Below are 13,626 nucleotides of genomic sequence, written 5' to 3'. Positions count from 1 at the left end.
TGGGTGAAATTTCAATCAGAAGGAATGTATTTTTCTTACGATTTTACCCGTCTGTATCGCTCCAAGTTTAGTATATGCTGTGTCGAAGCAAGCCTAGAGGGAATGTATATTCGTTTCATGGTTTATATAAAGAACCTCATATCACGAAAACAGCTTGAAGTGCTGATAAAAATTGTTTTTGTGTTATAATAAAAAAAAATAAAAATTAGAAAACTTATTTAAAATTCCATTTTAAATTAGTAAATTAAAAACTCAAAGAATGAAATATTTAAATGATTTTTTTTTTGTGGTTTTAAAACCATTTACTTCAATGTAAAACCACACCAATAGTTTACTAATCGATTTGTGTTGTTTCATGAATTTTTAAACTTACGACTCATTAATTTTGATTTGTTCTCTGAATTGCGACAATAATTTTAAACGTTAAATATTACAAATAAAAAAATTGTTGAAAAAATTTATGCAGAATCTGTAAGACCTGAGAGCATACGCAAGAACATCTGCTTTTAGAAAAGCGTAATAAACATTAGTTTAGTGATCCTATGTATACGCAAGATAGGATTATGCCTTTAATTGTTTTCATTTATTGCTGGTATGAACATTATTTACTTCTACCCCAACATAGTTTAAATTTGATCAGTTTTTAGATTGAAGATTGCTAGTAATACGTTTAAAGAAGTATTCGGAGATTTTCTGCTATGGCGAAGAAGTACTTTGTTTTATTATTTCAAAGAGTAGTGTCTGGAGAGTTCATCAGCTCGAATCAGTGACCTGCATTAGATGCATTTCGCCTCACTCACTCTCTCTCTCTCACTCTCTCTCCCTCCCTCACTCTCTCTCACTCTCTCTCTCACTCTCTCTCTCTCACTCTCTCTCTCTCACTCTCTTTCTCTCTCTCACTCTCTCTCTCTCACTTTCTCTCTCTCTCACTCTCTCTCTCTCTCACTCTCTCTCTCTTTCGCAGAGGAAAGGAGACCGTATTTATCTCTCTCTCTCTCTCCTTTTCTCTCGCTATGCAATCATCAGAATCGATACATCAATCTGGTCTGGAGAATGCGGACAATACAGAACAGTTCATATCCTTTCGAGCAGTATTCGTACTCTTTCTCTCTCTCCTTCCTTCTCTACTCTCTCTCATTCTCTCTCTGACTCTCTTTCTCACCATCAAATCTTTCAATATCCAATCAAATTTAATGTAGTCTAATAAATTCTTTTTCATTGATTCCACATTTGCACTTGAACTCTAAAAATATCACTTGACTTAGTCTAAAAAACCAAGTAAAAAAAAAACCTCTTTATTTTACACTCAACTTTGTTGAAAATAGTGACATATTTCTGTGCTCATAAGTTATTCTTAATCGGTAAAAAATTTGTTTATGGGTTGTAGATAGCAGTCGGTCGGTTAAAAAAATAGAATAAGACAACATTCACGAGAACACTGTGACCCTGTTCGATCCTTCGATCCTACTTACTGATCCTAACTGAACAGAAGATACTCCAACTTTCATATGAAAGCCAAAACGTCAGCTCTTGAGAACATCCCAACTTCGCAGAGGAATAAAAGTTCCAGACATAGTATACCTAATAGTTTATTCCTAGACTAGATCAACTCCAGAGAGTTTCAAAGACTATGTTGTCATCCACTTTCATGCAAATGCGACAATTTCTTTCTCTAGATAGTTTCATCTTTTTAGTATAATAACGCTGGTCATAAAGAACCACCAGGTAACCTGCCAACAGCTTTGGTTCCGTTCTGTTTATAGATGCTGTAGTTATTGCCAGCCGGGTAAGTTGGTATAATTTTTCAAATTAAAATTATCTACTTAAAATTTTGTCATTCATTTGTTTATTTATTTTTTCTACCTTTGCCCATTTTAGATAAATTTTCCTAGACAATATTTGCAATACGAAATGATTCAGAGTATTTATTTTCACATTAGCCAATGTTAAAGTGTTTATTTACGTATATTTATTCATTTGTATTACATAAATAAGCAAATGTTGTTATAAATTTTTGGTTTTGTGCAAAATAGTTAATGTTTTATATTAAAATTGTTTTCACCTCAAATTATTTTGCGGTCAGGACTGCTGGATGCCGACACAAACTTTTGCCCATAAACAAAAATAATAACAAAAATAAAATTCGAGCGGGCCAAAGGCAAAAACTTTCCAAAAATAACGATGAAAATGAGACAAAAACAAAAATTTAAATAAATTATCTAGAAAAACTACAAAATCATGCAATCAGAAAATTAAATATTATTTAACTATTTTCATACACCAAAATAAAAAAAAAATAATTAAAAATTATTTAAACAAATTACAAGTACCTTCCAGCATAACGGAAGTAGGAACCCACACATGGAAGGATTCTTGAGACGATATTATATACCATTAATCGGAATTAATTACGCGATGTTACTGAGATTGAGTTGAGACCAAAGCTGCTTAGATTAAATAACATATACTACTTATACATCAGCTCCATATGTGCTCTATGGTATGTTTATGTGTTTTTGTAACGAAGCAGTGATAATCCAATAATTCTGTATATTAGACTACTTCCGGTTCTGATGAAATTTCAGTTCATGTTGTTTGCATATCTGTCGATTATCTGTTTACTCATTGCTGAATTACTGGGGCGGAAAATAATTAGTTAGTTGATTGAAAATACTTTTTGAAAAGAGTAGTGAAATTGGATTCTACCACGAATAGCAGCTGACACACTGATATGCACAAACTGAATTGCAATTAGAAGAAAATGAAAAATTTAAATTGAAGCGGACATTATTAAATCAGGACATACTGGGTAAGTCCTGCAAATAAAATTACGGAAAATACATAACCGAGTGCATGGAATGATTTGTGAAAAGCACTCATGCGTCAATACATGTGGCTGGAAGAACCTATACATCCACGCCGTCCAACATAAGTTCACATCAATACTGTGGTTGTTAATTGCATCAAATTGTAGAGCAAATTTCAGTATTGTGAACACTTAAATTAATTGAAATAATTTTGTTTGCTTTTCTTATAATTTCACTCATTGCCGCAATTTTCGGCAATAATTCTGCATTGTTCGCCGGTTGAGCTCGAAGAGTGAGGCCTCTTAACAAATATTTGAACAGCTAATTTATTATTTATTACCAAATTTTTGTTTTCATTCTGAATAATTTAATGATTTCCATTGACAATTCCAAATAATGTAGCATAGAAAATGAAGCTCATGTTTCCATGAAAAATTTTGCGGTATAAATTTATCATTTTATTTATGCACATAAACAAATATACATATTTCACTCAACTTCGTTGAATTGATAATTTCATTCCCATAAAAGCAACCAAAATTGTTATTGGTATTACATTTTGAATATCATAGAAATATTGTTTCAAAATTACAAAAACAAATCACGCTGTTAACTATTGAATGCAGACCAAAATGTTCACTTCGAACTTCAATTTTACAAATATTTTTCAATTTGTATTTTAATACAAAAAACAAAAAAAATTGCCAAAAATAATCTGTTTTTATCTGTTTTTCCTCCAACCACTTTCAGATGAAAAGGTAAACTAAGTCTTCTCTCATTTGGAACATATAACAATGAAATTTACCAATGGCTTTTACTATATTACACGCCAACAATTTTTTATTCTCTGAAATCTAATACTTTCATTTCCAAATAAAAAATTTTATTAAAAATAAATAAAAATATTTTTACACATCAAAGTAACAAAAAATATGAGACCCCGGCAAAGAAACCTAAAACGCAGTGAAAAAATTTTAACTTCTAAAAGAGAGTTATCCATTTCGTGGATTTGATGGAGTAGTAGTCTTCCGGTAACATATTAAACATAACTATTTGAGGGGTTACGCTCCCCCTGTAAAAAACGCACAGGGGGCGTAAACGTGGAGACCTTCGAAAAGATGAACTCCGGTAAGTCAGTCGCCAAGGCCGATTTAACAAGTTTCTAATTGAAATTTAGTTAAACTGGTTAGGGCTAGTGCAATTATAGTCTCTATAAATCTTTTCTCATTCCAGTCTTGTTGCATGGTGGAGCAACAACACTTTTAATGTTTGAGAGAACAATTTTTCGTAAGGTCTATGAACCCTTACGCGTGGGAATAAAAATTCAGCGGCTTCCCTGGCTTGCATACGTCATACAAATGGAAGAAAGTGTTCTGGCTAGAATGTGTTTGATTTGGTACCCGCCAGTAGAAAAAGTGATAGAGAATATGTGCTTGTTCAGTGAACTGACTAGATGATCGACGATATAAAGACACGCGGTACTAACAACTAGCGATAGCAAACCATTGACCGGGTTGGCTGATAGACGCTACTGGACGCGACTTAGGTCGACTCATGGCCAACTAAGTAAGTACATTAATAAAACTGTGTCTAAGGCAATTTGGAAACATTTCTTTTAAAGCTTCTATGCTTATATATCATTCTTTCCATAGAGTCGTACTGTTCGGAAAATGGTTTCTATTTTTAATTAATATATGAAAAAAATTTATATTAAAATGAATTAATTTAATGTAAAGTCTCTTTATTTATTTCTATTTTTGATAAATTTATTTTATATTATGTAAATTATTTTTAATTTTTTATAAATATATTTTTATTTCTCATGCATTTATTTTTATTTTATAAAAAAGTTTTTTTTTATTTTTATTTTTTGTGAATTTATTTTTATTTTGTCTACATTTATTTTTATTTTATATATTTTCATTTAATTTTTTATAAATTTATTTTAATTTTATATAAATTTTCTTTTATATTTATTTTTCATGAAATCTTTTTTATTTTTTATAAATTTATTATAATTTTTATAAATTTCTTTAATATATATTTTTTATGAATATTGTTTTTATATTTTATTGATTTATTTTTATTATTCATCAATTTATTTTTGTTTTTCATAAACTTGTTTTTAAATTTTTTTTATTTCGTATTAATTTATTTTTATTTTTTATAGATTTGTTTCTATTTTATATAAATTTTTGTTATTTTTTATAGTTATAATTTTTCATAATTTTTTTTTTATTTCTTAAAACTTTATTTTTATTATTATTATTATGTTAAGCCTTTTCCGAGTTAGTACATCTGGGCTTTTTTACTCTATGATAGCTGTGGGGATTCTGCAGAGTCCCACCCATCTCCTGACTAATTTGAGTAGTTCTGATAATCTTCGTGATTATTCAATCATTGATCTAAGATATGCGTACCGCCCCTTGCGGTTAGTGATTACTCTGAGATAAGATAGTGCTAAGTAGGGCAGCCTATCGGTTTTCGCATATAGCTTCAGGGCTCTGTCCCTAATGTATATTTTGAGCGGATCTATTCTAAGCTCTCTTAGCATATCATTTGTGCGGTTGTCCATGGTCTTTAAGAGCTCGGAGAGCCTGATTTTATAGAAATCAGGCTCTACTGTTTTCGAAAGTGAAACCACCAATAACACAATTCATTTTTATTTTTTAAATAATTGAATTTTGTCTGACCATACAGCTGTTTCGAGTTGCCAATATTCCTCTATTCAGTGGTCTTGGAAATATTTCTTGTATTTAATTATTCGTAATAATTTTTTTTCTTTTTTTTTTAGAGATCTTTATTTTTATTTTTATAAATTTATTTTGTTTCCATAATTTAATAATTTTATAATTGTTTTTATTTTTTAAATTTATTCTTATTTTAATAAATTTTTTAATTTTTATAAATTTATTTTTATTTATATTTTAATAATTGTTTTTTTTTTTTACAAATTTTTTTTTCTTTTAAATTTAATACTTCAATTTCGTAGGGAATTTTTTTATGAAACATTTTTTTTATTATATATATTTATTTTTTATAAATATATTTTTATTTTTCATAAATTTATATTTATTTTTTATAATTGTTTTTTATTTTTTAAAAATTTATTTTTTTTTAAATTTATATACTCAATTTAGTAAGGCGATTTTTTTTATGATACATTTATTTTTATTTTATATACATTTTTTATTTTTCATAAATTTATATTTATTTTTCATAATTTTTTTTTATTTTTTTTAAACTTATTTTTTTTTTTAAATTTATATACTCAATTTAGTAAGCCAATTTTTTTTATGATATATTTAATTTAATTTTATATAAATTTTTTTTTTATTTTTTATAAATTTGGCTTCATTTCATTAAGGAGAATAGTTTTTACTTTTTATATTGCTTACTCGTATCTCGTATCTTGTTTCATATTTAATATGAAATTCTTGAATTGTACCACACGGCGTATGAGTGTTGTGTTCGCTTGGTTATTTAATAAAAGCAAACAGTTGCGCTGCATGCATTTTACTTACGTCTTTGTAGAATTCGGGAATTTCGTGCAACTGATTTATGTCGAAATAAAACTAATTTTCAAGAAGAATTGCTTATTATTCAGCAGACATTTTAAAAACCGCATTTGTTTGCGGTTTCTGGCAAATAATCTGTTATTTTTATTATGATTGCAAAAAGATTTATTTAAGTATTAAATATAATTTCTTATATAAATTTCGTACTTAGACAGCTTTTTTGATTGTTTTTATATTTGATGGAAAAATGTTTCAGCAGAGTATCGACATACGATATAACACAAACCAATGAATAGGCAATACGTGACTAAAAAGCACGTCCAGATGGCCAAATACAATGGCAATAACGGCACCAGCACCAATATGTGCTGCTGAACATGTGGCTTGTAGCAGGAATCGAGGAATCGGTAGGGCTGTTAAAATAGAAAGAAAATTGGCGAGAGTAAGAAAAATTCATATAAATACATAAAAAAAAGAAGAAAAAAAAAGAAAAAAAAAACATAAAAAACATAAAAAAGTGAAAAAAGCTAGCATGACACTCAGCAATTTCAAATATTCGCAAATCATCGATTCGTGAATTTCAATTTTGACAAACGAAATCTTAGACCATCATAAAAAGAAATAGGAATTCAAAATCATTGAAAGAACAAAATTTGTTGGACTTTCGTGATTTGTTGAAACTAACATGAGGTCTACTCACCGAAAACCATAAGAATAGTTAGATTAAAATGCCATATTTTAATATTAAATCATTTGTGAAAAACAAAAGAAAAATTATATTTACACATACAAAAAAAATTGATAAATTTTAATTCATATGTCTCCATTTATCACTTAAGAGAGAAATATATCCGAAAGTGGTTTTCTTTGGAATTTTGTGACTGATATTTGCGCTCAAAATGAGATTAAGTACTTTTGACCCAGTATTACACGAAAGCAAAAATTTAACCTCAAAACTCTTTACCAAACACTCGAATAGATAAGCACTCATCCGCAATAATAGCACTTCATTTCGATTATATTTCATGGTTGTGGGATTGTCTAACGCTGCTTTGTATCTAATCTAATGCGTACATTTTTTCACGATGTGCATTAAATTTGAAAACTCCAATTAAAAAACTTTTTGCAATTCAATATTCAATTATGGTGCTCTGTGCATGCATCCGTCCCTCGCCTCTTCCGACTCCACCAGTTTGACATTCAGGACGATATTTTATTGTCACTTTGAAACTGATTTTAATTTTATTTATGTTGCATTGGGTTTAATTTTGTTTTGTGTTAGTTTGTATTTGCATTTGGAAATGTGTGGCAACCGCAATAAATTTGCTTATGGCCCGAAAAAAAATAACTACAGCAAAAAGTGAAAATGTAATAACAATGGGAAAAATCGAGAAAAATGTGCATAGTTTCCCAGCTATGAAAAAGTAAATAATAAATTGTTTTTGTTTGACTTTTAATTACTTTACCAGTTTCATGGTAAAAAAACGAGAAACCTTTTAATTGGTAAAATTATGTTCGAAAACAAAGAATTCGAGATGCGCATAAATATTTACCAGAGTTTAAAACTAACAATGAAAAATTTACTCATTCATTACGAGAGATTTTAATCAATTTTTATGGGATTCGCCATAATTAACTTAGTTATTAGTTCTGAATTTAGTTCTGAATCAACTCTCCAGTCTTCATATGATTCTGCAACTCTTCACCACGTCTACCTCACGGATGCATTGAAAAATTACGCGGAAAATGTTTTCGTTCATCATATTTTTTACGTAAAATTATTGTTTCTTCTGGCTGCTTCCATACTTAAATATCACACTTCAATTTGATTTCAATGTAGTTGAATAAAAAATCACATTACTATAGCAATTGCTATTTACTTTTACATTTTTAATTAGATACTTTTTTAATTAGGACTTGGACTTGCTGATTAAAGGTAAAGTTTCTTCACTGCAAACCAACCTATAATAAAGTAACTCAATAACAAAGCATATACAACTGAAATAGGAAAATGAAACCAATTATTTTTATACTACCAAATCCTCACATTCATGTAAGGGAAAATTACATCTTCTACTTTTATAAGTGAAGTATATAATCCTTCTATACACCAAAGAAGAAGAAGTTGCTTAGCTGAACAAAAGTATTAAATACAGGTATCAGATAAAGAAAGAATCTTCAAACTTAATATATTATGTTATATTAAATAAAACTATTCTAAAGAAAGCCAATCAACCACTCAACCTTATACCTAATTTAGGGTCCAGTTTTGTATATATAGAAGATATAGTACTGGTGTCTGTAACATAAGAAAAGTTCAAAAATACAATAAAACAATAGAAATCTTTACTTATGAACAATGGCGTAACTATTGAGAAATAAAAAAAAGAGACAGTAACCATACTTAAAGACAAGATAATGACTACTAAATAACAAATACATTTTTTATAAAGACTCTTAAATTTAATAAATGATAGCCCAATAGTAGTGGTTTCTGCTACAAAGTTCCATAATACAGTAAATGAATAGGGTTCCACACTTAATGACTAGAGAATGACAACTAAGAAATTAAAAAAACGTGTCAGGAATCATATTTAAGAATAAAGGAATGACTAATGAGCAACAGACATGTTTGCATTAACTCTGTTGAACTCTTAAACTTAATATATGACAGTCAAGTGATCTTACTGGCCTTTAGTGTTGTCATCACCTAATCCAGTAGCATACGCATTGATATTACATACTTACTTACTTTGCGATAAGAACCCATTAACGGATTGCGGCCAGACGCAGTATGGCTGAGTGCACGCCTTTTTCACTCTACCACTTTCAGAAGACACCGTCAAACTCTATGTCTTCTTACGCCAACTAACACTTCAAACATTTATTTTAAGTAAGCATCTTCAGCTATTCTTAGGATAGAATCAAGCCAGCGAATGTAAGATGGATGTTAATTCGCTGAATTATATCAATGTCGTGCTAAAGACCGCACAGTTCGCAATTTATTCAGATGTGTTAGTTGTCATCAACTGATAGAGACCCAAAGATCTCACAAAAAAATGTGCTCTCGAAATATCTTATCTTTGTGTTGCTTCATTGATAACGTCTGTGCTTTTACACCATACAGAAGCACAGAAATGGATGAGTGACCTATAGATCGTAAATTATGAACCCATAGTAACACCTGTTACCAAAGAAAATTCTTCGTTTATTCTTCAGGGTGACATTATTGTTGTTCTTCATGGCGATGCCGAGATGAATGAAATCCTTAACAGATTCCAAAGTATAGTCGCCAGTCACTAACTCGGCGTCTGACGAACGCATATTTCTACCAGTAGTCGGCTTATACTTCATTTGCCTTCAAGGAATCCACTTAGGTCTAAAGGTCTATGGTGTCAACACATAAGGAATAACTGAAACCACCTTGAATCGTTGGCAAAGCTTAAAATGTTGTATAAGTGGAGATCTTAAAAGGTCTTTTACTACTAGCCAAATACTAAAGACATACAAAAACTAAAAAAATTGTCCGTCATACTATATTTTATACGCTTATTTCAGGTGCCAAAAATCAGTGAAACATTACGCAAAAAAAAAATTATGTTTAATAACTTCATATATATAGTTAAAAACTATAAATTAGTGAAAATACAACGCTTATTTGAATTTCAAAGTTCAAGCATATCGGTTCAAAAAGATTGAAGTTATCAGACATTATCTTTAGAAGCACATCCTGCAGTACTTCAGCATACTTCGCCACACTGTGTGATTTTTCCTTTACTGCGTCACAAACAAACACTTTATTTATAATAATATTAAATTTATATATAATATTTCAAAACATATAAATATAGTATAGTTAATAATAATTTATTAAGCTTGATTAATATAAATAAAGTTGAAATAGTATGTAATTTACTTTTTATGTGCCACAAATTTGAAGATTGTACTTATTTGGAACGTGATCCATTTCCTCGTTGTGCCGCATGTCTGCAGTTGGGATTCAGGAATTAGTGAATGATAAGTTCAACATAACACAAATGTGTTATTCAATTTAAGTACACATTCCGGTTGAAAATCGCTCTAATAGGTTCAATTCAACAGATCAAGCTCCTCCGTCGTCCGTTGAGTAAGCACCAAAAGTCTTGAAGCCAAATTCGCAGTTCGTTGCCACTTCAGAACGTAATTAGTGCTAACAGTAAATGGACACACAAAAGTTGGGAGTGCAGTTAGGAGTGGGCTACGCACCGAAGATGAAGTTGTTTAATGACTTAATAAGGACTTTTATACGAATGTGCTTAATTTTGGTTGAGCAAAAGAAATTGAATTGCAACTACTGTTGCTCGAGTGGTGCACAAAAAATCCTAAATTAAAGACGAAAATGCCCTAATTAAATGAAACATCTTAATCAGAAACTTTTTCAACAGATTTTCTATTTTATTTATTTATTTCTTCATTTAGTGTTTTGTGTTATAAATTTTTTTCTAAGCAATATTTATTTTGTAAAAAGTTAATAGAAAAGTTGGTAACACTTTGCAATTAGGTGAAAGTATATAGAGCAGATGCTATTTTTCCTTTTAGCTTTTAAGTGTGAGAGACAAGTGTGTGTGCGGGATTTTTTCAATTTGCCTAAGTTAGTTTGCAAAGGCAAATGAGAAAAATTAAGAAAATCGCAAAGTCTACTGCCGGGTCTTCTTCTTCTGCCGGTCTTCTGCTCAGCGCCATTGTAATAAGAAATATTTCTGCAACTCACAAATTTACTGCCCTCATTAAAACCATTTGTTGCAGAGCACGAAATAAGCTCTCCTGCATATTAATTATTTACTTAAATTGCAGATATGAATTTCCGTGCTGGGGCGACAGATTTCACCGAGTACGGAATTGCAGAGTACACTTATTTGAACCGCCACGTATCTGCAAGGAACATAAAATCATTTTATGTTGCACAAAAGTATTATAGCTCATGGAATCACTTCACATTCTAATCCCGCTCTCATTAGCCTATACGAGTATTTATTAACGCAGTTTTAGCCAATATATTGCGACCATATACCAGTTCTGAAATATGTCTTTTTAACTTGAATTGTTAACATTTTTCAGAAAACTGTATGGGAAAATACAACAAATATTTTCAAATGATTGATAGTAACTTCCATACTTCTATATTTTCATATTCTGGAACAAAACCCACTATAACCTATTTGAATCAAAAAGATTGAGACAAATATGAGGCAATAATCCTTAATAGATGCAGTGACGTTGTGTAAAGCTCCTTTCAACTGACCCAGTCTTAAATAAGTGTATGTGCGTGTTTAAGAGTAAAGTTGCAATTAAAAAAAAACCTATTATTTGATTATACTTCAATATCTTATTATATACAAAGAATAACTTATCTTTGAATGAGATGTTGATATATTTAATTGGTATTACTATTCTTAACTATAATTCATACTAACATATAATATCACTTGTATTAAATATGCAGCAACCGTTAACAGTTAAAGTGGCTATGGGAATAAATCACATTAGATAGAGCAAAAGCATTAAAAATGGTCAAGTCAAATATCACACATCTATAATATGATCTAGCTATATTCAAATAATTCAATTACATTCACTTCACTTCCGACATAAAAGAAAATTAACTAGCAAATAAACAAGACGAACCGATTCTAACACGGTGCCATATTGACCACAACCTTTTCTCGGCTTGGCTAAATCCATTGTGAGACTAGCTATTGCAAGTTGAATTCAATTTGTATCAAACAATAATTTAATATTATCTGAACCAGTAAAAGTATTCAAATGAAAATTTCCTTTAATATAGTTTCAGAGAATGTATATTCATTAAAATGAACCATCACTTCAAACGGCTTACCGGAGTCACTATAAATTGTGAGCCCAAACATGTTCAGCTATTCCATTTTTTCAGATATCTCAAGAACTTTAATAGGCAGAAAAATAAATAGTTGTACTGATTTAGAAAACATTAAATCTTCATATATCATTATCACGTTCAAGATTTAATTCCTCCACACTATGTATATGACGGCTGTAGGCACACCAAAGTTATTGTACTTGAAATCAATGGAAAGTCTAACTTGTCTTCCCTTTGCTGTAAGGATTAAAAACTACTAATACAATATGCGAGGGCCAAATATCTCATTTGTCTTGACTTCTTTGATAATGACTTATATCCACTTTGTTTGGAGAACGATGATACTATGTTTGATATGATGATACTACGTTTTCTATATTTTATTTCGTCTTCTCAAGATTCAGTGAGTTTTGTATGATTTTTGCGAGTCTTATAGTTTTTATGATATATGGTATGTTTTTCAAACAAACTTCGCTTTCTTAGAAGAGCAAACCGTTTTTTAAGTATATCGGACTGGTGTTTACAATTTAACGAATCTTCACGGTTTTTTTCAATACTCGCATATAATTCTCAAAACTAGATTTAGGATTTTAGTAGATTAAAGTCTTTTAGTGGATTAAAGTGACAGACAAACCTTACGTTTTATAGATAATTTAATTTATATTTAGTATAGGTATAAAACCTCTAGGTGGCTCTGGAATCCATGAGTCTGGAAACTCATGGGAGTTTGCTTCAGAATGAATGAGTAGTTATACAAGCTTCGTTACTACGATAACATTGATAAGGCTTGGCTTGGTCATGTTGTGCAAATGCATGGATGCTTCAGCGGAAAAAGTATTTGAAGCAATATTTGTAGGAAAAAAATGCAAGCGAGGATAATATTTTCAATGCAGAAGTTAAGCTGAGAGAGCACTAAAGAAGTTTGTTATAGTGGAATGGAGAAGTTGCTCACACAACAGAGATATCTAGAGAGGAATATTGTGTCTGGCCGAAACCTGATAATGGGTTGTTATGACCATATAAATATGTAAATATGTATATAATACATTATTATTTATGTTTGCACGCAGTAGAGGAGTGTTGCGTTATATGGAGACCCTATAACGAGTTATTGGGGTGAAATAAATAAGTAAATAAATTTATAGTGTTAAAAGGTGTTAATGTCTGTACACATAATGATATGGTTAAAGGGTATATGTATAAATATATAGCTTTTCCAAAGAAAGCTTTTCTAAAGAAATTATTAAAAATTTTGAGACACAGAAACTGACCAAACATATTATGAGGATTCTTAATTATTTAATTCATCAACCTTTTAATAACAGTTATTAAAAAATATATACCTCACTGATGATGGGAATTTGGCATTACTCGAAACAGCTGTAGAGTAAGCCAAAAATTTAATTAATTAAAATAATATAAAAGA

This window comes from Teleopsis dalmanni, chromosome X, assembly GCF_002237135.1.
Source record: "Teleopsis dalmanni isolate 2A chromosome X, ASM223713v2, whole genome shotgun sequence".
NCBI lineage: Eukaryota > Metazoa > Arthropoda > Insecta > Diptera > Diopsidae > Teleopsis > Teleopsis dalmanni.
This window is presented reverse-complemented; position numbering follows the sequence as displayed.